This window comes from Musca autumnalis, unplaced genomic scaffold (genome assembly GCF_047663935.1).
Source record: "Musca autumnalis isolate F117 unplaced genomic scaffold, ASM4766393v1 scaffold_2, whole genome shotgun sequence".
Taxonomy (NCBI): Eukaryota; Metazoa; Arthropoda; class Insecta; order Diptera; family Muscidae; genus Musca; species Musca autumnalis.
Window position 1 is genome coordinate 39,796,529 of NW_027411755.1, and position 23,810 is coordinate 39,820,338.

Consider the following 23,810-nt stretch of genomic DNA (forward strand, 5'->3'; position numbering starts at 1 on the left):
ACGCAAAATTATAAATGAAAAGTTCAAATAAAAGTTGACAACACTGTTGCTATCGGTATAACTTTACGACTGCTTTTTATTCATCGCTTATTTACCGAAAAACATCGGTAATTACCGAAATTATAAGCATTTTAATTTTACCGACACTTGTCGGTAACTCACAAAATTAGTTACTGAATCGCACTACTGAACCGATTTCATTACACATTTGTTATAAAATAGTTGTTTGGTGGATAGAATATACGGAATCGGTAAAATATATGTGAGCTATATCCAAATCTCAACCGATTCTCCTCAAAAGCAATAGCTATAGTCCTTTGGTCAAAATTGCGACCATCATAAATTTTAAACCGGATAGGATAATAAATGCGACAAAAGTGCATTAACGGACGGACGGGCACGTATAAATGAACTCAGAATGTGAAAGGAACCATTGACCTATTTCGTTTCCTTTTGCATGTTACATACAAATGCACAAATTGATAATACCCCTTAACACAGTGTGGTGTAGGGTATAACAAAAAATTCTAAAATCGACAAACTTTATCATAAGAAGATTTATGGCCAGTTTCATTAATACGATACATATACAAATTCGTTCAAACTACTACCAAACTTTTTTTTTTTTTTTTGAAAAATATATAAAAATTTATGAATCATGTTTGTTTTCAGTCAAACAAATATTTTCTACAACAACAGGAGTTTGGTTGGTAGTAATTCGAACGGATTTGATTTCGAATCATCTTAGAGAAACAGGCCATTAATTAATTATTTTGTCTTAAAATATTCAGCGTTAATAGAAATCTACTATACTATAATCATTCAATAACCATTATTCAAAAAACGCAGATTTTTTTAACTGAATAGTAAATGTATTGAAAATTGCAATTTTTCTGCAGAGCAAAAATGTATTTATTTTAGCTGTAATTTTTAATATGTGTTATATACATATGTAATGGATACTTTACACGATATGTTTTTACATATGCGTTGAAACTTTGCATATACATTTTGTATGTACATATTTAGGGTTGGTCGATTTTTGTCATTCTTTTTCACATAAACATTGAGGATGTCCGAAGATAGTATTCTGCGAAAAATGTATACATTTGACTGTTTTAGTTATCTAAATGTTAAAAAAATTTTATTTGTATAACATTTATCGTATCAGGAAAAGTTGGTCTTAATATAACGTATACCTACTTTGGGCATCAATTACAGCTTGTAAACTCCTGGGATTGAAAAAAAAAATACAATTCGAAATGTCTTATTTTATTGGTATTTGTGCCATTGATCTTTATTAAGTCTCTCATATAAGTGGGCTGTCTTATTCCCGACTTCTATCTTCAGATGAACCCATAAAATTTCAATGGGGTTAATATTTGGACTTTGGACTTTAGTGTCGATGTTTTCGTTGTAGTTGTATAACAACCAACTCCTACGTAAATAAGATTTACGTCTGTCTTGGTAGAGTTTATGTTATAATTTTCAGTGTCCAAAACCCAATTTTGACGTTGTCGATTAAATAATTTTTCAATGTTTCCTCCGAAATCCGAATTTTACCAAAGCCCTTGCTTTATACACAACCCCATGTCACAGAAAAACGGATTGTATAGACAAAGGACGGCTCTCACCAATTTTATTAACATTGAGTTTGTTGACAGAACAACTGAATTAAAAATACAATTGTAATAATATTTTGTTCAAAAAAAAAAAAAAAAAAAAACTGTATGGGGTTAGTTTTGACGAAATCTACATCCTCAGATAAATGTATAAATGAAAATCTTGCGTTTTTTAAATCGCCTTCGAAAAACGTTGAGTATTTTGAGTATTTTTGTTTGGGTCGGTTAACAGCATATAACATGATGCGGTTCTCTTCAACCAACATTAATTGAAAGGTAAGTTCCTGGTAATAAAAAAATCGCCTGAGCGCTTTTTAAATAAATCACGGTCAAAGTTCACATTTTTTGGGGGTTTTTAGGTTTTCACGCCCTATCAAAATGGAATAAAGACAATGTTGTAGCATCGAAAATTCTCTACAAAATTGTCCTTTATGATATTTTAGTAGGTTTTACCATTTTTAAGATATAGATGTTCAGATTAGGACAATTCACTGACTGTATCGTCTCCATATGAAACAATGTCATGACTGCAATTTCCCTACTTTAACTTATATATCGCAAAAATGGTACAACCCAGGAAAAAAATACGAAATTTTCACAGCTTTTCACATTTTTTAGTCCCATTTTGACAATACTTGCCGTTTTCAAGCAAACTCGCGAAAACCTAACAAAAAACCTAAAACTGTGACCTGTATAGGAATTCTGTAACTTTTATCGATTCAAAAGCTGTTAAAATTTCTTTTGTTTTTGTAACAACTACAAAACAAACAAATGAAATTGTTGTAAAATAAACAATGAGTAAAGTTGTTAAAAAGTTACAGAATAGGGCTACTGAACTTCTATATCTCAAAAATGGTAAAACCTAGGAACAAATCGAATGAGTAATATATACGATTCATTTGTTAACATCGATTTCGTTTTCAGAACAACTCAATTAAAAACACAATTTTAAAAACATTTTGTTCTAACAAAAACTGTATGGGGTTAGTTTTTGACGAAATCTACATCCTCAGATGTAAAAGAAAATCTTGCAATTTTTCTCAAAAATCGACTTCGAAAAATGTTAAGTATTTTGGTTTGAGTCTGTTGACAGCACTCAACATGAGTAATCCTGTGTCTATACACTTCATTTGTCTATGCCCATACCATAACTTACAGTTCTCCGAACTTTACAGTATGTATTGCATTTTTATTTTCCAGGGCTGTGAGTGGGTTGCGCCATATTTTTTGGGTTCCGTCGTAATAGTGCAACATAATTTTCATCTCATCAGAAAATATAACGTCATCAAAGTACTTTAACGGGCTTGAAATCTTCTTAGTTGCAAATCTGATTCGTTGCTTTATATGTTGCGGGGAGAGAACTTTTTCCTAACCCTTCGTGATGAATACTTGTTATGTAATACTTTCGGCCTTTTTCACGTAACACACATACTCCAAAATCGTTTTCAATTACAGAACCAATCTTTTGTCTCTGGTTTGGGGCCTATTATTGATTTCATTAATTATTTAGCGATTTCTTCAAATTACAGATTTTGAAATTGAAAATTGACTAGTTATGACTGTACATCTCCATCTCCATATACGATAAAATTCTTAATTGCAAATAAATCGTGGTAATATGTACAATTTTATTGCACTTTCATTGATTTGCAAACATTTAGTTATTACCAAAAAGTCAGGTCCATACAGTTTTTAGTTGTTGTTATTTCTGGCCGATTTCTGAATTTATTCCCCTAATGTTGTCTCCAACAGCAACTCATTTGTTTAACAAACCCAACATTATTTATTGAAAGAATTTTTGTTTTTATTTTAAATTTTTACAAATGCATCGTTTGTAATAATTTTTTCTAACTGGATTTTAACGAATGAAAATCTTTTGTGCGACACCTGTTATGTGAAAACAAAATCAGGATCGGTTTGTATTTTTTGCGTAATTGATGTTTATACCATTATCACCAACTGCGACATCTGTTGCAATGGAAGATAAACTGACTTGTCCTTCTATTATTTAGTGGTTTACGATAAAAATAAGTGCGCCTAGAAGTAAACTACAAAATTTGAAATTATGTGTGATCGTTTACGGTATCAAGAAGTTATAGCATTGTTAATTTGACACATGTCTTGCAGAGGGCCAACTAAGTGAATAAGTACGTAATAATAATGAAAAATAAGGATTTTTCTTGTTGTTATTTTGTTGTGGTTCCAGGACGAATTTTCTAAAACCCGGCCTTATCTCGCACATTTGCATCAACAGTGACGCACTGGTAAAATTTCAAGCTCCTAGCTTTAGCCGTTTTGGCTGGGCGTTGATTATGAGTCAGTCAGTTAGTCAGTCAGTCAGTCACTTATCACCAAGCTCAAATATATAATAGATATCGAATGATATAATTTCTTAAATAAACATGGATTACATGATGTAATTGTCTACCCCTGTCGTACGTTAGGGTCACTGGCCGAAAAAAAACCAAGGTCACGGGAGAGTAATAGATGGTACCTATCACAAGAAGGTAATAGGTTCCCTAAGAACCAGAACACAAATTTAATTAAAGTATTTAAGGAGTAATAGGTATCACCAGATTTTCCTATAAAAGGACGGCAGGAATTTGAAGAGGGGTGAGTCGTGAAGTGAACCAGTGACGGAAACAAGTGCGCGAACAAAGTACCCAGGTGAGTTAGAGTGGTGTTTTCTCTCAGACTTTAGTATCCCCCGTGGCGTCCATAGCCTCTGTGGCGTCCATAGCCCTAGGGTTTCCCAACTAGAACTCTGCCCTCGCGTCTTACCCTCTGTGGCGTCCGTAGCCCTAGGGTTCCCCAACTAGAACTCTACCCTCGCGCCTTACCCTCTGTGGCGTCCACCTCGTGCCTTACCCTCTGTGGCGTCCATAGCCCTTGGGTTCCCCACCTAGAAGTCTGCCCTCGCGTCTAACCCTCTGTGGCGTCCGTAGCCCTAGGGTTCCCACCTAGAACTCTGCCCTCGCGCCTGTGGCGTCCGTAGCCCTTGGGTCTCCCACGTAGAACTCCGCCCTCGCGCCTAAACCTCTGTGGCGTCCGTAGCCCTTGGGTCCCCCACCTAGAACTCTGCCCTCGCACCTAAACCTCTGTGGTGTCCGTAACCCATAGGTCCTCGACTTAGAATCGCGTCCCGTCGTCTAACCCTCTGAGGTGTTCGTAACCCTTGAGTCCTCGGCTTGGAATAGCGTCCCGTGTAACCCTCTGACGTGTCCGTAACCCCTGGGTCCTCGACTAAGAATCGCGTCCGTCGTCTAACCCTCAGAGGTGTCCGTAACCTTGGGTCCTCGGCTTGGAATCGCGTCCCATGTAACCCTCTAAGGTGTCCGTAACCCCTGGATCCTCGGCTTAGAATCACGTCCCGTGGCTAACCGTCTGAGGTGTCCGTAACCCTTGGGTCCTCGGCTCAGAATTGCGTCTCGCGCCTAACCCTCTGAGGTGTCCCTAACCCTTGGATCCTCGGTATAGAATTGTGACTATCGTATAACCCTCTGAGGTGTCCGTAACCCTTGGGCCCTCGGTTTAATATTGCGGTTAGTGTTTAACCCTCTGTGGTGTTCGTAACCCTCGGCCCCCGCGCCTAACCCTATGAGATGTTCGCAGCCCTACACGTTTAACCCCTCTTAGAAGTTGCCCACGTTAAGTCCCTTAGGTTCGACCTTTTCCATTACCCCTGGTACCTGACCACTACCACCATACGTACAACCCAGAGGAGTACTTATCCAGGTCTCCGCTAACAACTGACGGTAAGGAGCACTGAACCAGGTCTCCTCCGGACGTCACAAGGAGTACTTATCCAGGTCTCCGTGAGCAAATGGACGACGAGGAGAACTTAGCCAAGCCATCCCCGAACGTCGCTTGGAGTACTTATCCAGGCCTCCACGAGCAGCAGGACAATGAGGAGTACTAGCCAGATCCCCTCCGAGCTTCGGTAGGAGCACTACCCCAGCCCCCTGCCAACAACCGGACAATAGGGAGTCCTTAGCCAGGCCTCCCTCGAATTTCAGTAGGGATCCAACATCAAATCTTGAAGGAGGCACACCAGCCGGGTCACCCAATTGGAACAACGCCGTTAGCCCAAGGAGCGTGTCCGACATCGAGTAACCATATAAGTTCCGATCCCTGTCAGAAAATAATCGTGTGTTGTTACTCTCTCAGTCACTATAAGTTAAATTTCTGTGACAGACTCTGGTCCCCCGCAAGCTACTTAAGCTATAGAGAGGGGATTTGTCGTTACACCATAGTGTGGTAAAATTTCTCCGAGCTGCTGATAAATGCAGATATAATTTCATTTTTAAATAATTTTATGAAATCTGGAAAATTTTGTGGTGACTTCGGTATTGTTTGCACTTAAGCCTTCTCAAATGTGCAATTCCGCTTATATTCTAACTTCTTCGCTAAAATTTATAACAGTTATTTCATCAATAGAAAATAACGGAAAGTTACGGAAAGCAAAAAAAAATGTTTGAAACTTAGAAAAAAATAGTTGGGAGTTATGTCCACTTTTTTGTAGTTATTTCCGCTTATCTTCACGCATATAACTCCCAACGATTTTTTCTTAGTTTCAAAGTTTTTTTTGTTGTTTTTCGTAATTTTCCGTTATTTTCTATTGATCAAATAACTGTTATAAATTTTAGGGAAGAAGTTAGAATTTTTTTCCGCCTAGCTTATCAATATAACGTTAATTTTTATTGCGTTTTAATGTATATTGCAATTTCGTCGTATCCATTATGGTGTATTGATAAGATAGCTGACTTTTTGATGCACCCAATTCAAACCATGTAATTTTGACATTATTTTCTACAAACAAATAAGAACGGCGTTAAGTTCGACCGGGCCGAACTTGTAATACCCTCCACCACAAATTGTATTGAAGTAAAACGGAATAATTAGTTTCCTTTCGTGTATGAAGAAGACTTAATACTAAATTTTATCAATTTCGGTAAAACAATGTGAGGCACCATTCTATGGGGGCTATTTCAAAACGTCGATCTATACCGACAAATTTCTTACGGAAAGTTTTTAGGCTCAAAGAAGACTAAATACCAAATTTCCTATATTTCGGTAAGAGAATGTGACTAAAACTTAAAAAATACCGAAAATCAAGAAGTATGCTTCTAGGAAGACGTGGACCTATACTGATAATACTCTTCTGGAATATTTTATAACTCTTGGAAGACGAAATAACGAATTTCAGCCATTTTGGTTGGATATTGACGTCACAATCTTCAGTATTACGAAAATCGGAAGGTACCTTTTTATGGGGGCTATATCGAAACGTGGACCTATACCGACGAATTTTAGTCAGAAATGGGACAATACGAAAGCGTGGACCTGTACAGACATATTTCTGGTGAACAGTTTTATATCACATTGAAGACTAAATACCAAATTTCAGCCATTTTGGTGGAATATTGAAGACACAACTTTCAAAATACGAAAAATCGGGAGGTACCGTTCTATGGGGGCTATATGAAGGCATGGACCGATACCGACAAAGTTCGGGGGGAAAGTTTTATACCACCAACGTAGACCAAGTACCAAATTTCAGCCATTTCGGTGTGATAATGAAGCTAAAACCTTCAAAATACCGAAAATCGAGATGTACCGTTCTATGGGGGCTATATGAAGGTGTGGACCGATACCAACAAAATTCTGGGGGAAAGTTTTATACCCCTAAAGAAGACTGCGTACCAAATGTCAGCCATTTTGGTAGGATAACGAAGCTAAAACCTTAAAAATACCGAAAATCGGGAGGTACCGTTCTATGGGGGCTATATGAAGGTGTGGACCGATACCAACAAAATTCTGGGGGAAAGTTTTATACCCCTAAAGAAGACTACGTACCAAATTTCAGCCATTTTGGTTGGATAATGAAGCTAAAAACTTAAAAATACCGAAAATCGGGAGGTACCGTTCTATGGGGGCTATATGAAGGTGTGGACCGATACCAACAAAATTCTGGAGGAAAGTTTTATACCCCTAAAGAAGACTGCGTACCAAATTTCAGCCATTTTGGTAGGATAATGAAGCTAAAACCTTCAAAATACCGAAAATCGGGAGGTACCGTTCTATGGGGGCTATATGAAAGTGTGGACCGATACCGACAAAATTGTGGGGGAAAGTTTTATACCGTAAAGAAGACTACGTACCAAATTTCAGCCATTTCGGTGTGATAATGAAGCTAAAACCTTCAAAATACCGAAAATCGAGAGGTACCGTTCTATGGGGGCTATATGAAAGTGTGGACCGATACCGACAAAATTGTGGTGGAAAGTTTTATACCGTAAAGAAGACTACGTACCAAATTTCAGCCATTTTAGTAGGATAATGAAGCTAAAACCTTCAAAATACCGAAAATCGGGAGGTACCGTTCTATGGGGGCTATATGAAGGCGTTGACCTATACCAACAAAATTCTGGGGAAAAGTTTTATACCCCTAAAGAAGACTGCGTACCAAATTTCAGCCATTTTGGTAGGATAATGAAGCTAAAACCTTCAAAATACTGAAAATCGGGAGGTACCGTTCTATGGGGGCTATATGAAGGTGTGGACCGATACCAACAAAATTCTGGGGGAAAGTTTTATACCCCTAAAGAAGACTACGTACCAAATTTCAGCCATTTTGGTTGGATAATGAAGCTAAAAACTTAAAAATACCGAAAAGCGGGGGTACCGTTCTATGGGGGCTATATGAAGGTATGGACCGATACCAACAAAATTCTGGGGGAAAGTTTTATACCCCTAAAGAAGACTGAGTACCAAATTTCAGCCATTTTGGTAGGATAAGGAAAGTTTTACACCCCTAAAAAAAGACTGCGTACCAAATTTTAGCCATTTTGGTAGGATACTGAAGCTTAAACCTTAAAAATACCGAAAATCGGGAGGTACCGTTCTATGGGGGCTATATCAAAACCGATGTATCCCATTTTCAATACCAACCATCCTGCAAGTAATAAAAACTTCTGTACCAAATTTTGAGTCTCCATCTTTAAAATTGCGAGCTGTATCTTGATTTCAGCAGACAGACAGACGGACGGACGGACAGACGGACATGGTCAAATGGACATAGAATTTTATGCTGATCAATAATATATATACTTTATAGGGTCTCCGACGAATATTTCGATGTGTTACAAACGGAATGACAAATTTAATTATACCCTCCATATGGTGGAGGGTATAAAAAGATAAGATTATCAAATAGCTTTGTAGTTACTCACTTCAATTATTATTACCAAACCCCAACTGCAACAGAAGAGTATGTATTTAAACATTAATAAATACAATAAATGACCAAGCACTTTACAAATAATATTGTACAGGTTAAATATTTCTTCCATAGTGGTCGCACACTTTTTGTTTATAGTAATTTGTTTACACGGGTATGTTTGTTGTCTAAATAATTGTTATCGCAATTGCTAACACAATGACGCAGAATTAAAAATGAAATTGACATTTAAAAGAAGTATGAACATATTTAATGGTACATTCCCTTTTGAAACATTACTTGATACGAGGTCCAAGTTTCTTTGTCGAAATTTTCTTTGTAAAAACCGCACCTTCAATTAAGAAATTTTTCAAATAAATATTTCAAACGAAAATTATCCTAAAAAAGTTATACTTTTTCTTGAAAATGTTTGATTAGACATAGACAAAAGAAAATATAGACACCGGTATATTCTCACCGAGTATATTCGAATTGAGTGTGATGACCAAGCAACTCAATATAAATGCAACTCAATATAAAAATACAACTTTTTAAATATTTTGTTTTGACAAAAGTCTATGGGCCATTATTATGTGTGTTCTTTTACTGTCTGATGGATTTGAAAACGCAAAATAAACCAATTTGGATGCATTAAAAATATAATTTTTACATTGAAAGTTAATGCCAAGAAGCTCCTCCTTGAAATTCAATCATCACTTTTGACTTTAAGTTAAGCGGAACGCTCTAAATCTGTTCGGTAAATCCAAAATATAATAAAAAAAGACTTGTAATAATGGGGGTATATGGGGTTAGATTTTGATGGTAACTATATCCTCAGATAAAAATATCCAAAAAACAAGTAAGCCAAGGCTACAGTCGTACTGGGCCGACCATGTGATACCCTACACCACTACCCCTGGGAATTAGCTTTTCACAAATCAAAATTTCTTTACGGAACAAATACCAAGCGTAAATAATAATATAATATTTTTTCACAAACATCACAGAAGGAACAAGGAGACTTCTCCCATATCAATGAATGAGTGTACCCCAATTCATATTCGCTCAATGATATGGGACCACAGATTATCTCCGAGTCTTAACAGCGTGTCCTACGACAACACTTGTAGAGAAGTTTACATGGCTGAAATTCTCAGGAAATGTCGCCAACATTACTGAAGGGTATTTTGCCACCGTTGAAAGTTTGATGTCGCATGGCTGGGGAATCTTTTTCAAAAAGGTGGCAAAGCGACCCATGTTGCAATGTCTGTATAAATATCCAATTGGTCAATTAATACGCTAGGGCACCTAGTAATTTGCAATAATGCAAAAACTGGGAATGGGAAAACGTGGTTCTCTACACAAAACCCATTATATAACAGGTAGTATGACTGTTACCTAGTAGACACATTATTGCAATTTGCATCAGAGGGAAAGTTAGCCGGTATATGACCTCCAGAAAATAAAAAATAGACCAAAAATATTTTTTTTTTTCATACAAAAGTAATAGTCCATTTCACCGGCTAAATAATATCAGATCTTCATCCAAAGTCTTCTACCTAAACTCTTACCTCATGCAAAATTTCGTGCTTATTGAGCTATAATTGCGGCCTCAAGTGTGTTTATGATTACACTACAAACAAATAACTGGGTATATTAGACTACAACTCTGTTATCTTATCCTGTACACCAACGCAATTGACATCAATAGAAAGGTCAAGCGTTCCTTCTCCAAGTATAGCTTACTTGCCCGGAATGTCTCTTCTAGGAATAAAAATATAAGCTGTATATTAAAGTTTACACAATTTTCACACAAAAGTCGTGGTCCATTTAACCCTCTAAATATTACCTGATCGTCATCTCAAATTGCAAGCTTCTTCTTTGTCATATACTCTTACCTAATTTCAAATTTTGTGTTGATCGGACTATTATTGCGACCTACAGAGCCGCTACAAAATTCAATAAATATTATGTTTTTGGTCCATTTCACACGCTAAATATTTAAATAAAAATTGGGATCTATTCTGGTCTGAACCCGACCTTCATACAAAATTTCGTGACGATCGGTCCATAATTGCGGCCCGGAGTTTGATTACAATTTATAATGGACAGACGGACGGACGGACACACATCTCAAAATCGCTTTATCTCATCGAGATATTAAGATTGGTTTACCACATTGGGGGCCTCCGACGAATATTTTACCTCCGATGAATTTGTACCAAAACAATCTTATAAATCCCTTTCCACATAGTGGTGTTGGGTATAAATATTGTCATCCACCCCAAAAATCGTCTTCGAACTTTTTTGAATTTTCGGGGTTGTGTGATTTGACCGCACTTAAATTGAGTAATACCTATTTCGTCTATATCTTCATTTATCTATGGATTAGATTATAACAATGGAGCTAAAATATGTGACCCGTGTATTAGTATTGTAGTAAATTAGTTATTAATTTTATGTTATCTCTCACTCAATTATTAGCTTATAACTCAGTGTTCACCAGCAACAACAAATTCAACCGCTGCGTTTGTGTTGGGCACACACACGAGATTATCTATCCCTCTCTAGATCAGTGTTCACCAGCAACAACAAATTCAACCGCTGCGTTTGTGTTAGGCACACACACGAGATTATCTATCCCTCTCTAGATAAACATCGTGTGCGTTAATTCATTGCTAAAACCAGGTATCGGCACCAATACAAATGCATTGTTTGCGGCCTCACGCATACGACTCTCTCTCGCTCTCTCCACAAACAGCGTGTGCCTTAATGCATTGCTAAAATTAAAAATCATTGAAACAACCGACAACAGAACCTTCTTCTTTGACTTCTGAACGAAGACTGAGAGGTGGTTGTTCTGTTGTTATTCTCATCAAGGGCACGTGTGCCCCTTTTTGCCGAACATTGGCTAAAACAAAGAAGATGATCGGTGGTGAGAGTAACGTTCAAACTCACCACAATTGAGATTGTGTGTGTTCACACAGACACGGCTCGCGAGCCCAGTGGTGATTAACATTGCTCTAGATCAGTGTTCACCAACAACTAGAAATACAACCGCTCCGTTTGTGTTGGGCACACACACGCGATTATCTATCCCTCTCTAGATCAGTGTTCACCAGCAACAACAAATTCAACCGCTGCGTTTGTGTTAGGCACACACACGAGATTATCTATCCCTCTCTAGATAAACATCGTGTGCGTTAATTCATTGCTAAAACAAAGAAGATGATCGGTGGTGAGAGTAACGTTCAAACTCACCACAATTGAGATTGTGTGTGTTCACACAGACACGGCTCGCGAGCCCAGTGGTGATTAACATTGCTCTAAAGCAATGTTCGGCAAAAAGGGGCACACGTGCCCTTGATGAGAATAACAACAGAACAACCACCTCTCAGTCTTCGTTCAGAAGTCAAAGAAGAAGGTTCTGTTGTCGGTTGTTTCAATGATTTTTAATTTTAGCAATGCATTAAGGCACACGCTGTTTGTGGAGAGAGCGAGAGAGAGTCGTATGCGTGAGGCCGCAAACAATGCATTTGTATTGGTGCCGATACCTGCTCTAAAGCAACGAAGCGAACAACATCGCTCACGCGTGTGTTTTCATTTTCTTAGTTTATTTTCCTTTGGTTTCTTGGGTGCATTTGTGATGAGACTAGGAGTCGCCTCATCATTTGGTGACCCCGACGTGATTGTTTCGTGTTTAAAAAAAAGACACGTAATAGTTCGCGTAGATAGATAATAGCGGGATAAGCGCGTAGAAAAAAGTTACTGCGTTGTATTTATCCGCTAGGATAGGCTAGGATCATAGTGAAATGTGATAGTGTATCCGTTTATTTAGGATAGTGTTAGTGACACGTAGTGAAACGAAAAAAAAGTGACTACGTTAGGTTGGTAACATGTTTATTTAAAGAAACATTAAAAAAAAAAATTGAATTTGTTTTCTTAAAGGCGCACAATATTTTTTCGTCAAAATGAATTTTGGAGAATTCATTCAGCATCAAAAGATGTTGGGCGAAGATATTGTGTCGCTATACTTAAAAATGAGCAAAATTGCTCAAACAAGTGTAGCAAGAGAAACTAGGGAAAAGTGTGAAGTCATTGTTAGTTCTTTCACGGAAGCCAGAAAGGATTTTTTAGACAATGATAGGGAGCTCCGGCATATGGGAAAATTTCCATATGAAATGCATAGCATATTCGCCTCAGGTGTGCGATATGCAATAAAAAAGTTCTACTATTTAGATCGTCAGATTAGAATAGATTTGGGCTTAGAATCAAATAGTGATTCGTCGGAGTTGCGAACTCCTTCTAGATTTAAATATATAGCTGAGATGGACAGCTTAAGTCCATTGGAACAGTATGAAAATAGACACATACTGCGCCATTCTAAAACATTAAAAGGTGGTTTAATTAGAAAGTTTGAATATATGTTGAATGACTTGGAAACTGAAATCAGGACTGAATTTCCAAGTGTGGAATATATGACAGAAAGATACGATATTGCATCGTCAGTATTGATGGAATATTTGAGGGAATTTCCAAAAGAGGATGATCTCGTTGAGAATTTCAACTTTTTAACAATTTGTTACCGCATGTTGAAATATGGGAACATTTCCAGAGTATCACCTAAGAAGATGATAATAAAAAATAGAGTACAGTTTTTAGGTAGTCTAGGGATTCAGCAGGAAGTTGTTGAGATCTTGAAACATACGGAAAATGAAAATGTTCGCGGTGATGTTTCGCGAAAATTAAAAATCTAAAATAAACAAATACGTGAGAAAAATGAGCAATTGAAGTCCAGATTACATCGACAAACCAAGGCTTGCTCAATTGCCGAGGAAAATGCTCAAACGGCTATTGATGATCTAAATGATTTACAAAAGGAATTGGAGTTCCTACGCAAGCTATTGAATGAAGCAACCAAGAACTGCCTAATTGCTGAAGAAAAGGCTCAGAAGTATGAGTCACAGTTGGCTGACATTAACGCTAAATATTATGCTGCCAATGCTGATTGTGGAAAAGCCGTCGATGGCCTTAATAACTTGCAAAAGGAGTTGGAGTTTCTACGAAAACAATTGGACGAGACTCATAAACGTTTGCAAGATGAAACACAGACACGAATTGATTTGGAAAGCAACATTCAGAGTCTACTTAAAGAAAGTGCCGTCAAGAAACAAGAGTATGATGCCGAATTGGAACAGTCGTTGCAAGATTTGCGTGAACAACACGAAGGACAAAGGTGCAAACTTGAAATGATGTATAAACAAAAGGTTAAGGATCTTCAAGCAGAAGCCAATCGTGAGTCCGTTGCAGCTTCAAGTGCTATCGAAGAATTAACTGCCGCTCGGATAACTATTAATAGCTTGAGTTATCAAATTGATGAATTGGAATCTACAAACGCTGCAGTAAATTCTCGCTATGGCGATTTGGAGAAATTGTTCCAAAATTAACGTACACGTAACGCTTCTGAGGTAGCACATATGGAAGCTGAATTGCTCTAAGTGAGCGTAAATTTGTTATCGCTCACAGCCTGTGTAGATCAGCCATGCACGCGTCTTTACGAAAAAGTTAACTACAACTCACTTTCCCATACAAAACCCCAAAATTGCATTCTCTTCTTGTGCACCATTGGTGTAGATGCTAACACGTTGTGAACAACAACAAATTTACGCTCATTGAGAGCACAAGAGAGACCCAAAAATTTTCTCTGCCTCACTCTGCAGTAATGTATGCTCATTTCCTCTCAGTAAGGGCTCGCTGGTGAACACTGCTTTAGAGAGACTCAACTTTATTCACTAAATTATTTACAGATCTTAAAACTAACACACACATACAATACATTTAGTAATGCAGGTATCGGCACCAATACAAATGCATTGTTTGCGGCCTCACGCATACGACTCTCTCTCGCTCTCTCCACAAACAGCGTGTGCGTTAATGCATTGCTAAAATTAAAAATCATTGAAACAACCGACAACAGAACCTTCTTCTTTGACTTCTGAACGAAGACTGAGAGGTGGTTGTTCTGTTGTTATTCTCATCAAGGGCACGTGTGCCCCTTTTTGCCGAACATTGTAGTAATGTACGCTGTGTACATAAATCAGCGTCGCCCATAATATTTCCATCAATACTACAGCATATGTGTATTCATGGGTGAAAAAAACAACAACCACATGATATTCATCGTTTGTTTATTTACACGTACACTGTACGTGAGAGAGAGAAGCAAATGCAAAAACAACTCAGTGGGCGCCCTCACTATACTTCTTTGCAAAGACAGCGCGACCCTGACATAAATGCACATTAACAAGTAAAAAAGTATTAGTCGGCTTTGCCGACAGAGATATACCCTCAGCCTGTGCAAATTGAAACACTTTTTTCACAAAAAACTTATGTATTTAGTGGCTTTCAAAATTTTGTTCGTATGAACCGACAAAAATGTTGATTAGGATTAAAGTTCAAATTTTTGCGGAAAAGGTACTTAAACGAATGGCCCGACATAGACCAAGGGGGTGCTATATGGGGTTTTTACACCCTTTGGGCTGTTTTCTCAAGAAGTATGGACTTGCCCCTGAAACAACTTTTACCATCGTAATTGAGGCAGCGAATGTAAGTTGCTTCAACAAAAATCAAAGTGATTCAATAGCAGTTCTTAAAGTGAACTTATCCAAAATTTTGTGTGGGAGGTACGGGATGGAGTGGACAAATATAGTCCATATTCAAACCTGATCTATATCTGGTAGATATTATGAGAATGTGTAAAGTATGGACCAAATCGGTCACTCCCATCAAGAGTTATCGTGCGCACATTTTTTCCGAATATTTTTTAACTTTTGTGGGGTAGGTACCTGAAGGAGTGGACCGATATGGCTTATCTACGAACTTAAAGTAAGTTTGGAAACAATATTACGAAGGCCAAATTTTGGCCGGAATCGGCCGTTCGAGAATTATCTTGTGGCTCCACCCATAAACATGGTGTCATAGGGTTTGTTTTTCAACTTTAAGGCTATTTTTTCAGGAAGTATGGACTTGCCCCTGAGGAAACCTGTACCTTCCTATAGGGGACAGTGAATACAAGATGGTACAACAACAACCAAGGCGATTCGAGAGCAGGTCCTAAACTGAACTTTTCCGAAATGTTGTGTGGGAGGTACTCGAAGAAGTTTACCGATTGAGTCCATATTGGAACCTCATCTAAGTCTGATAGAAATTTCATAATGTGCAAAGTATGGACCAAATCGGTTACTTGCTTCAAGAGTTATCGTACGCACAAATTTTCCGAACATTTTCGAACTTCTGTGGGGGAGGTACCGGAAGGAGTGGACCGATATAATCCATCTTTGAGCTTGAACTAAGTTTGGACAAAATATTACGAAAGCCAAATTTTGGACCGAATCGGCAGATCCGTTCGAGAGTTATCTTGCGCTCCAACCACTACACACCGTGTCATAGGGTTTTTTGTAACTTTCAGGCTATTTTCTCAGGAAGTATGGACTTGCCCCTAATGAAACTTACAGCGTCGTATAGAGGACAGCGAATAAACCTTGCGTAAACAAAAATCAAAGCGATTCGAGACCAGGTCCTAAACTGAACTTTTCCGAAATTTTGTGTGGGAGGTACCCGAAGGAGTGGACCGATTGAGTCCATATTGGAACCTAATCTAAGTTTGGTAGAAATTACACGATGTGCAAAGTATGGACCAAATCGGTTATTCCCTACAAGAGTTATCGGGCGCACAAGTTTTGCGACAATTTTTGAACATTTGTGGGGGAGGTACCTGAAGGAGTGGACCTATATGGCCCATCTTCGAACTTAAATCGAATCTGGACAAAATATTTCGATACCCAAAATTTGAACCGAATCGATTGATTCGTTCGAGAGTTATCGTGCGCACCAGCCAGACCGACAGACAGACAGACGGACGGACATTGCTAGATCTACTCAAAATTGTCTGAAACGGATATCGTACAAACATACTTGGGGTCTAAAACCATTATTTCGATGAGGCACATTTTTGGTCGTATCAAAGTGTAAATACCCTCATTAGCCTAAAGGCTGAGGGTATAAAAATACACCCCACGCAGACAATGCGTAGCGGTGATAAGATTACATATTTTACGATCGTCCCTTTTTATCTTAACTCAAGTGTTTTGGACGCCACTCGTTAATTATTTATGACCGACAGCTGTTGTCTTTAAATACAGATTCTAATCTACCTGACCCCATAATAGAGAGAACAATTCTACAAAATTGTCCATACTCCCCACCGTGAAAAGATCCTAATCTTTTAACAATTACATATATGTTTGTATGTTACTTTTTACAATATAGGGATATTATCATTAACATAATATAATATTTTTCATTTTCAAATTGCTGAAGGCATTACGTAGGTTCTAAATCTAATATATAAAAGACAATGTGTGTATGTTACTATGTTTGTATGTTCCGAATAGACTCAAAAACGGCTGAACAGATTTTCTTGAAAATTTCAGATAATGTACAGGGAACACCGGTGGTGAAAATAGGCTATATATTTTCTTGAATGGTCGTCGCGGAAGTGAAATATCGCGGTCATTCCAAATTATTCAAAAACGAAAAGATTCGAAAACGGCTGAATAGATTTTTTGGAAAATTTCCGATAATGTACTGGGAACACCGGTGGTGAAAATAGGCTATATATTTTCTTAAATGGTCGTCGCGGAAGTGAAATATCGCGGTCATCCTAAATTATTCAAAAATGTACTATTTCAGATAGTATAGCAAATTTTAGTAAGCGCGACTATAAAACCGCTATAACACTGGCTTCTATGTGTGGGATAACGAGGTCAACGCCATATTTTGGAATACAGTAAAATCCCGATAACTTGAGATGTCACGATAAAGCAATTCCGAAAAATCGATTGGGAAATCTTATAAAATTTTGTATGTGAAGTTTTTAGGTCTGAGAATAGGTCGTAATCTATTTATTTAACCCGCCAAGTGTAGTGACCGGTGGTCCTCCCCACAATTTTTTAAGAAAACCGCGAAATTCAAGATACTTTTTAATATATTGTTTACAAATTGTTTGCAATGCTATGGTAATTACTGTCTTGACCCTGAATGGTCGTCGCGGAAGTGAAATATCGCGGTCATCCCAAAATTTTCAAAAATGTATTATTTCAATTAATTAGAACGTTCGTAAGCTGTTTTTATACGACTGAGAGTAGTGACCGGTGGTCCTCCCCTACAATGTTTTTAATAAAATCTGAAATCGCGGTCATCACAAAGTTTTCAAAAATGTATTATTTCAATTAATATACATAATTTTAGTAAGCGTGACACAAAAATGATATAAACACTAGCTTCAACAAGTGGTAGTGGCCGGAGGTAGCGACCGGAGGTTCTCCTTCAAAATTTAAAAAAAAATCTGAAGTCCATGATAGTTTTGAACGTATTGTTTACAGATTGTTTGCAATACTATTGTAATACTGTCTTGACCCTGAATGGTCTTCGCGGAAGTGAAATATCATGGTCATCACAATTTGTTCAAACATTTATTATTTCAGATAATATACATAATTTTGTAAGTGTGCATAAAAAACGCTACAAACCCTGAACACTTAACAATAAGTGGGATAGCTCGATCAACTCCACATTTTGGAATACAGTGAAATCCCGATAACTTGAGATTTCACTAGACCGAAATTCCAGAAAAATGATTGGACATCAGACAAAGTTATTGATATACAATACAATATCATCATTAGAATCAGAATACCGCGATAGTGTCCGATTTCTGAAAATATTACAATTACGGATAAAATCTCAAAATGTGGGAAGTGGAACTTCATGAGCATTGATTTCAGTTTATAGTTTATAGTAGTAATTTTTTATGAATTATATAAATGGTGCCATACATATACCGAAGGAACATACATTTCGCTGAGGGGTATTTTACAATGCAATAGTGGTAAAATAGAGCGCGTAGAAAAAAGACGTTACGTTCGATCGGGCTGAATGAGGTTAAATCCACCAAAAATAGAGAAAATTAGTCGCCACCGTTCTATGGGACCTATGTATATCAAAACGAGGATGTATACTGAAAATTTTCTGCAAGACTGTGTACGACCCCCAACAGTGGCTATATCTCCGAACTATCGAAAATCGGGAGGTACTGTTTTTTGGGAGATATATCAAAACGTGAACCTATAGCTGTTGCATACCGAGCGCAAAGAAAAAGGCGTGTCTTTCGGTCGATCCGAATATTTATGCTCTCATCTTTAAATTATATTAAAACCAGGTTACAGCCATTTTGGTGTGATAATGATGTTAAATCCTAAAAAAATAGTGAAAATAAGCCGGTACCGTTCTATGGGAGCTATGTATATCAAAACGTGGACCTATACTGACAATTCTCTGCAGTAATATTTATGACCCCAACCGAGACCAACAAATCAATATATAGCAATGTTAATTGACCTGCACCGACCATTATATGTGGGTCACAAAGCGCTTTAAACTGTCCATTTATGGTGAAGGGTATAATAAAAGAGATTTTATATCTTAAATTTGGGAGATACCATTACATGAAATTTATGTCAAAACATTGACATCAATACTGGACAGATAACTAAAGTTTACACAGAGAACCCAAACAACTGGCCAGCAACACGGACCGGGTCAGCTAGTTAATAATAAAAATATAAAGAATTATAATATCTTATGTCTAGGTGACAGCACCCAACACCTTCAGCAACCAGCTATGATGTGGTGGATCTTGCTTCCACCGATGAAACATTTTGAATATCCCATTTCTTTTTGTAGGATACTGCATTCCAATAAATCTTTCTTCATAACTGGACATGTTTTGGAGACAACTTCTGGCACCAGTTCCGGTAGCACCATGGCATGATGAACAACGTACAACTGTACGCTTCATACTATCTGCACCGGTAACTTCTACGTCAACGGCATTACACGGCGACCTCGTTTCCCTTTCGCCACTCTGCTCTTGTAGGGACTTCATAACAATTTTGGTTGATGATTTATGAACTGCGTTCGTAACGTTGCGAGGGCAATAGAACGGATTGTCCTTACGTTCAATTCGCCAATCATCATTTTCCATCTCATTGGTACCTTTGTTTTGTACCGTTACCATCGGCTCATATTTAGAAACTTCGATGTCATCACTGCTGGTTATAAAATATTCCGTTTGGCTACTACATGCTTCGCCACACAGTAGTTTGTCGTAGACAGGAACTTCAACCTCTAATGAATTCTTACTATTCCTTAATTCATGATACTCTTGCTGCTGTATCATTTCGTCACGTACACGTTGCAATTCAGCTTCCATATGTGCTACCTCAGAAGCGTTACGTGTACGTTAATTTTGGAACAATTTCTCCAAATCGCCATAGCGAGAATTTACTGCAGCGTTTGTAGATTCCAATTCATCAATTTGATAACTCAAGCTATTAATAGTTATCCGAGCGGCAGTTAATTCTTCGATAGCACTTGAAGCTGCAACGGACTCACGATTGGCTTCTGCTTGAAGATCCTTAACCTTTTGTTTATACATCATTTCAAGTTTGCACCTTTGTCCTTCGTGTTGTTCACGCAAATCTTGCAACGACTGTTCCAATTCGGCATCATACTCTTGTTTCTTGACGGCACTTTCTTTAAGTAGACTCTGAATGTTGCTTTCCAAATCAATTCGTGTCTGTGTTTCATCTTGCAAACGTTTATGAGTCTCGTCCAATTGTTTTCGTAGAAACTCCAACTCCTTTTGCAAGTTATTAAGGCCATCGACGGCTTTTCCACAATCAGCATTGGCAGCATAATATTTAGCGTTAATGTCAGCCAACTGTGACTCATACTTCTGAGCCTTTTCTTCAGCAATTAGGCAGTTCTTGGTTGCTTCATTCAATAGCTTGCGTAGGAACTCCAATTCCTTTTGTAAATCATTTAGATCATCAATAGCCGTTTGAGCATTTTCCTCGGCAATTGAGCCAGCCTTGGTTTGTCGATGTAATCTGGACTTCAATTGCTCATTTTTCTCACGTATATGTTTATTTTCGATTTTTAATTTTCGCGAAACATCACCGCGAACATTTTCATTTTCCGTATGTTTCAAGATCTCAACAACTTCCTGCTGAATCCCTAGACTACCTAAAAACTGTACTCTATTTTTTATTATCATCTTCTTAGGTGATACTCTGGAAATGTTCCCATATTTCAACATGCGGTAACAAATTGTTAAAAAGTTGAAATTCTCAACGAGATCATCCTCTTTTGGAAATTCCCTCAAATATTCCATCAATACTGACGATGCAATATCGTATCTTTCTGTCATATATTCCACACTTGGAAATTCAGTCCTGATTTCAGTTTCCAAGTCATTCAACATATATTCAAACTTTCTAATTAAACCACCTTTTAATGTTTTAGAATGGCGCAGTATGTGTCTATTTTCATACTGTTCCAATGGACTTAAGCTGTCCATCTCAGCTATATATTTAAATCTAGAAGGAGTTCGCAACTCCGACGAATCACTATTTGATTCTAAGCCCAAATCTATTCTAATCTGACGATCTAAATAGTAGAACTTTTTTATTGCATATCGCACACCTGAGGCGAATATGCTATGCATTTCATATGGAAATTTTCCCATATGCCGGAGCTCCCTATCATTGTCTAAAAAATCCTTTCTGGCTTCCGTGAAAGAACTAACAATGACTTCACACTTTTCCCTAGTTTCTCTTGCTACACTTGTTTGAGCAATTTTGCTCATTTTTAAGTATAGCGACACAATATCTTCGCCCAACATCTTTTGATGCTGAATGAATTCTCCAAAATTCATTTTGACGAAAAAATATTGTGCGCCTTTAAGAAAACAAATTCAATTTTTTTTTTAATGTTTCTTTAAATAAACATGTTACCAACCTAACGTAGTCACTTTTTTTTCGTTTCACTACGTGTCACTAACACTATCCTAAATAAACGGATACACTATCACATTTCACTATGATCCTAGCCTATCCTAGCGGATAAATACAACGCAGTAACTTTTTTCTACGCGCTTATCCCGCTATTATCTATCTACGCGAACTATTACGTGTCTTTTTTTTAAACACGAAACAATCACGTCGGGGTCACCAAATGATGAGGCGACTCCTAGTCTCATCACAAATGCACCCAAGAAACCAAAGGAAAATAAACTAAGAAAATGAAAACACACGCGTGAGCGATGTTGTTCGCTTCGTTGCTTTAGAGCAGGTATCGGCACCAATACAAATGCATTGTTTGCGGCCTCACGCATACGACTCTCTCTCGCTCTCTCCACAAACAGCGTGTGCCTTAATGCATTGCTAAAATTAAAAATCATTGAAACAACCGACAACAGAACCTTCTTCTTTGACTTCTGAACGAAGACTGAGAGGTGGTTGTTCTGTTGTTATTCTCATCAAGGGCACGTGTGCCCCTTTTTGCCGAACATTGCTTTAGAGCAATGTTAATCACCACTGGGCTCGCGAGCCGTGTCTGTGTGAACACACACAATCTCAATTGTGGTGAGTTTGAACGTTACTCTCACCACCGATCATCTTCTTTGTTTTAGCAATGAATTAACGCACACGATGTTTATCTAGAGAGGGATAGATAATCTCGTGTGTGTGCCTAACACAAACGCAGCGGTTGAATTTGTTGTTGCTGGTGAACACTGATCTAGAGAGGGATAGATAATCGCGTGTGTGTGCCCAACACAAACGGAGCGGTTGTATTTCTAGTTGTTGGTGAACACTGATCTAGAGCAATGTTAATCACCACTGGGCTCGCGAGCCGTGTCTGTGTGAACACACACAATCTCAATTGTGGTGAGTTTGAACGTTACTCTCACCACCGATCATCTTCTTTGTTTTAGCCAATGTTCGGCAAAAAGGGGCACACGTGCCCTTGATGAGAATAACAACAGAACAACCACCTCTCAGTCTTCGTTCAGAAGTCAAAGAAGAAGGTTCTGTTGTCGGTTGTTTCAATGATTTTTAATTTTAGCAATGCATTAAGGCACACTCTGTTTGTGGAGAGAGCGAGAGAGAGTCGTATGCGTGAGGCCGCAAACAATGCATTTGTATTGGTGCCGATACCTGTTTTAAAACTTTAATTTTATTCTAAAATAGTAAAAGTTGCATATTGTTTAAAAATATTTATAAAACAATGTGTGTATTTTTGATTGTACTTGTGTCAATTATGGCTGCGACGAGTACGACGCTAGATTACTGTTTTGTTCATCAATGATATATGTAAGTAGACAATGTATGCATATTACACACAATAAGTTTGCTTCATTCATCTCGCTCTCTCTCTTTCTCTCTGAAAACTTTTTACTGAACATCGGTATATTGTAGAGTTGGGCAATTTCGTTCAATTAAACCAGAGTGAGGCAGAGAACATTTTTGGGTCTCTCTTGTGCTCTCAATGAGCGTAAATTTGTTGTTGTTCACAACGTGTTAGCATCTACACAGGCTGTGAGCGATAACAAATTTACGCTCACTTAGAGCACATGGGCTCTCTTGTGAGTCACAATGCCTCCTCCTGGAATACAACAACCATGAGAGGCACTTAAACAATTTTGTTGTTGTTGAAGCAAAAGCAAAGCGAACTAAAATCAAAATAATAGCTATCAATCAGTAATGGATATCTCACTTTGAGCCATGAGACTATGCTTAGGCATAAGCGGTTGACGGAAATGTATTTGCCAAGAGAAGTGAATCATCGAAACCTCAAGTAATTTTGTATGAAGACGATGTAATAAATTGTTAATTGATGCAACAACTTCAGAAGTGATATTAATTTTGATACGATGTTGTGTGAAAGTTCGTTTTTTGTAGACAACATTCGAATAAACCAATAAATTTAGACACTAAATCTATTTCGCTGTTTCGAACAAAGATTCTTCAAATTAGAGAATATCAGTCCGCTAAAATAAATTGATC

At 37.8% G+C, this 23,810-nt stretch overlaps 1 protein-coding gene across 1 annotated transcript in view; it reads right to left on the reverse strand.

Annotated features, from left to right (window-relative positions):
- Positions 1 to 23,605, reverse strand: part of LOC141393951 (cytochrome P450 CYP12A2-like) — a 42,668-nt gene extending 19,063 nt beyond the window's left edge. The window contains exon 1 of the mRNA XM_073967601.1: positions 23,521 to 23,605. The gene's annotated coding sequence lies outside the window, so the exon portion shown is untranslated. The remainder of the gene's footprint in view (positions 1 to 23,520) is intronic.
- Between the last annotated feature and the right edge of the window lie 205 nt (positions 23,606 to 23,810).